Source organism: Ursus arctos, unplaced genomic scaffold (genome assembly GCF_023065955.2).
Source record: "Ursus arctos isolate Adak ecotype North America unplaced genomic scaffold, UrsArc2.0 scaffold_331, whole genome shotgun sequence".
Lineage (NCBI taxonomy): Eukaryota > Metazoa > Chordata > Mammalia > Carnivora > Ursidae > Ursus > Ursus arctos.
In genome coordinates this window covers 1-5000 of record NW_026623021.1, presented here as the reverse complement: position 1 = coordinate 5000, position 5000 = coordinate 1, and positions in this window count along the sequence as shown.

The following is a 5000-nucleotide window of genomic DNA, read 5'->3' as shown; positions in this document are numbered from 1 at the left end:
GCCACCGGGGCACACGGGGTCCCACCGCCCGAGGCCTCCAGCACAAGGGCGGTCCCGTGGCACCCGAGGATGCCGACCCGGCCCCCGGCGGGCCCTGGCAACCTCGCGGGGCTCGGGCCACAACCACCACGCCACCGTCACGACCGGCCCCCAGAACGCTCTCCCGCACGCGCAGCAACGCCAACCCCCCTGCACCCTGCTCGACCAGAGACCCTCCTTCCTCACGAGGGGCCGAGAGCACTTCGCCCGGGGACGACCACCCCCCCAAAGCCGTAGCGGCTGGGGAGGGGACAACACCCAACAGCGGCGAGGCCGGTTTCGGTCCCAAGAGGGCGGATCGGGGGCACGACGTGCCTTCAGCCATCTGGTCGAGGCGGGCACGGAGGGGGTGGGTCGGCGGTGACGGGGAGGGGGCGCAGGGCGGGCGAGGGCCGGGAGCGCGTGGGGGGAGTGGTTCGGGGGAAGGGCGCGCGCCAACGAAGACGCGAACCGGGCCACCGGGTAAACGTGCACGGGATCCCACCGCCACCAGCATGAGAGCGGTCCCGCGACGCCCGGGACGCCGGCCGGCCTCAGCACCCTTGGCGGGCCCCCCCCCCGCGAACCAGGCCCCACCACGGCTGGGACCCAAAAACCCCACGTGACCCCCGCCGCAGGGGCCCAGCAGAACCTCCGTCCATCCGTCTGGTCCATCCCGGAGTCACGACCCAGGGGAAGCAACCCCCAGGCGAGAGCGGCCCGACCCGTGCCCGCACGCCACCCCCGGCGGCAACTCGGGACGGGAGCGGGCGGGAGACAGCCGCTCGCACGGCACGGGGAAGCGGGACGCGCGGGGGCGCCCCACCCCTCGGGAGACACAGCACCGCGAGGGAGTGGCCGCACGCGCACTCGCACGCACGCGGGAGCCCCGCGCGCCGGACGCCGGCCAGGCCCAGCGGGATCCTCCCCCGACTCGGAGGGGGGAGGCGCAGGCCGCGGTAGGCAAAGAGCGGCGCTCGGCCCCGCCGCGGGGCCGGCAGACCCCTCACGGAGAGGGGGCTCTGCCCAACACGCAACGGTAGTCACCCCGCATCGGTGGCCACTACGCGCAGAGGAGGGGCGGCAGCTGGGGGGTTCCGGTACCCCAAGGCACCCTCTCGGATCGCTAGAGAAGGCTTTCTCACCGAGGGCGCATCGCCCCCACCCATTCGTCCCCCGACCGGGCCCCGCTAAACGGCTCTCCAAAGGCCGCCAAGGGCTCGGGGGGCGGGGGTAGGTCTGCGGCAAGGGGCAGGCACAGGGCAATCCTGAGCGCTCACGGCTGGGGCCCAACAAGGAGACCGTCCTTGCCCCGCCACGCACACCATGCTCGCGTCACCGCCCGGAAAGAGCTCCGTGCCTCCGGCGAGGCCACGAGAGGCGGAGACGGACGTGGCATGCTGGGGCGAAGAAACGGCACCCCTCGGCTGGCCAAGCGCCACAGCGCTGGCTCGGCCCGCCGCGATCGCTCACACACCCCGCCACGTCCAGGCCCCCCCAGCACGGCATGCGCCAGGGGGACGACGAGGCGCCCGCATCCCCATGGGGGGGGCAGGTGGTCCTCCCTTACCGACTCCACCACCCGCTCCTCGGACTACGCCACCAACAGCGGTGGCCCGAGGGGGTCGCTGGGAACAGGAAACGACGCCACCGCTCGGCCTCGGGCACCTGAGACAACCTGGAGCGCTCCAGGGGCACCACGGAGGGCCAGGCGCAACGCGCTCAGCACGCCCAGGCGGTGAGCAGCGCGGCGTCGGGACGGCCCTCCCCATGGCAGGGAGAGCCGCTCACCACACGAAGCCAAGAAAGGCAAGCGAGAGTGTCCGCTGCGTCAGAGGACCCCGGTCCCACGGACACCAGGAGGCCGAACGTGGGAGGGCGGGGTCGGGCCGGAGTCCACACCCCCCCCGCGCCCTCCCCGCACCGCCACAGCAGGCGGAGGAGGAGGAGGAGGAGCGCGAAGGGCCCGCGGGCAGAACGAGAAGAGCGGTCCCATTCGCCATGAATGTCCGTCCCTCGTCTGACGCGGCTTAGGCCCGGCCCGGGAGAGCACGAGATCACCACATCGATCGGCAGAATGTGCCCAGGGAGGTCCCGAGGGGGGGAAAGCCCGGCGAGGACAGCAACCAGAGGGACCTGCTTTCAGCCTCGCCAGCACCCCTCGACCCCAGGGCGAGAGCAGCCGGACAACCCAAGGAAGGAGGACGCCTGACACGTGGCACGGAGCCTTGCGGGACAAGGGTTGTCACGACCGCAGCCAGGTGCCCGCAGTGGGGAGCGCACGGGGTAAAGCACCCACGCCGCCTGCCCACACCGCCCTCGGGTGCTGGAGACCGGAGGCGGCACCACGGCCTGGACCATCTGGAGGCACCCGAGCCGGCGCACAGGCCCACGCGGACGGCTCAAGTAAGCGAGGGCACAGCCGGGCTTGGCACCATGGTCAAGCCCAGAGGTCCCCCCCGCCCCGCACACGCCCAGAGGTCCCCATCTCTAAGGCGACAGTCGCCAAAGCACAGCGTGTCAGCACCTACCTGGCAACAAAAAGTGCTCATTTCAGGTGACAAAATCACCACGCCGACTGCCGGGGCCTAGACACAAGTCACCGGGACCTCCTGGGACCGTAGCCAGGCCACCGGCCCCAAGCACCGTTCCATCAGCCCCGGCCCCTGGAGCCCCCAGGGCCATCTGGTCGACCCCGGGAGCGTGGCGGCAGCCGGGACCGACGGGGGACTCGCGGGAGGTGGAGCGGGCCGGGTAGGCCCTCCCCCAGTCCGCCTGTCGTCCCCACGTCAGGACTTAGAAAAATCACCAAAGTCCTGCGGAGGCACCTGTGGACGCCCTGCTCCCCGGCCCTCAGGACGGCCCCACGCCTGTCCCATGCCGGTCCCATGCCGGTCCCCGACTCCCAGTTGGGACTGGGGGGGGGAGGGGGCGATACCACGGAGGCGTCCCCGACGGCCGGACCGCAATGGGAATCGCGGCCGGGCCCCTGGGGCGCCATATCCGTGCCTCCCCTCGCGACCCGATCCGGTCCGGTCCGTTCCGGTCCCCTCCGGTCCCCACCTCCGCAGCGGGCCTCGGAAAGCTTGGTAAGAAAATCGGGTCAGACGACCGGAACCCCACGCGTGCCCCGTGGCCGGGCCCGTCACGCCATCCACGGGCTTCCTCTCAAGGCTCGAGCGCGACACGGGAGAAAACCGCGCGACACGGAAGGCCCGACGACCGACCGGAGCCACCGGCCGGATGGCGTCCGGGCGCCGGACACACCCGCTCCCATTCCCCCACGGGCCGAGGAGGGGACACCGGTGGGTGCTGGTCGACCCGTCCAGGCGACCCCCACACCCTTCTCAGGGAGCGAGGCGGTGGCGGCGTCACACCCTCACAAGCCTGGAGGTTCAATCTCCCGCGAGCCGATCGCGCGCCGACACCCCAGAGAGAGCGGGACAATCACGCTAGTGTCACCGGCTTCCTGGAACTCCGGCTTGGGGACCGCAGCCAAATGCCATCCCTTACTGACATCGGCGACGCTCTGGCAGGGTGACGCTATATAAAAGCGGCCGCCAGGTGGCGCCCGACAACCGGCGCAAAGGACACCGAGACAGATCCAGATCGCGGGCCCGTGAAGGCGCACAGCCGGCCGCCCGGCCACCCGATCTTGTCCCGGCCCCACCTCGGAGGGGCGGGCAGAGGGTGTGGGGCGCGCGGACCCGGGGCGTCGGCCTCGGGAGCCCCCGACCAGCGCGGCACGGCTGCAGCACCCCAGGGCAGACCGGGAAAACGTGTCTGGGCCGCTCCAGCCGGAAAGGGAGCCGGCTGGCCACGGGACACGCGCGTACGCATGCGCTCACGCCCACGCACGCACGCCCACGCACGCACGCACGACCCCGCCGGAAGCGGACGTGGGCGGAAAATTCCCCAAAGGGGCGCGCGTGGGTGGCTCAGTCGCTAAGCGTCTGCCTTCAGCTCGGGTCACGATCCCAGGGTCCTGGTTTCCAGCTCCCCGTCGGGCTCCCTGCTCACCGGGAAGCCTACTTCTCCCTCTCCCGCTCCCCCTGCTTGTGTTCCCTCTCTCGCTGTCTGTCTGTCTGCCTGTCTGCCTGTCTGCCTGCCTGCCTGTCTGTCTGTCTCTCTCTCTCTCTCTCTCTCTCTCTGTGAAATAAATAAATAAAATCTTAAAAAAATAAAATAAAATTCCCCGCAGACACCGGCAGGCCCCAGAGGCCCGGCCGGCATTACGCGGGCTTCCCACAGCGGCACACGGGCGGTGCCCTGGGCCTCTGGGAGGACTTAAGACAAATTTCGGGGGGCAGGCAGGGAACGGAAAACAGAGACCGTGTGAGTACTCCTAGAACAACAACGGTTGAACCATTTTTCTTCTATCATTTCAAGGGGAGGAAGTCTCTCTCAAGCATACGAAGAAAGCTCAGGAGGGCAGAAAGGGGGTGATTGACACACGCCCCCAGAAAGGTGCACACTGAATCCCTCTCTGCGTGTACCACGATGACATCCAAGGACAACAAACAGGCATGGGGGAACATCCGTGCAAAGGCAGGTGTGGCGATAAGAATATCGGTTTCCCCCGAAACCGCCTGGGTGGCTCAGTCGTTGAGCGTCTGCCTTCGGCTCAGGGCATGATCCGGGCGTTCTGGGATTGAGCCCCGCATCAGGCTCCTCCGATGGCAGCCTGCTTCTTCCTCTCCCACTCCCCCTGCTTGTGTTCCCTCCCTCTCTCACTGGCTGTCTCTCTCTCTCTGTCAAATAAATAAATCAACCAGTATTTAAATATATATATATATATATAATATTATATATTAATATATTTATATTTAACGTTTTTATTAAATACATTTAATATGTTTAAATATATTATATATTTATTTTATTGTATATTTATTATATTTTTATTTATATAATATATAAATAAATAATATATTTATTATATATAAATATATATTATATATTTATTAAATATATTTAATATA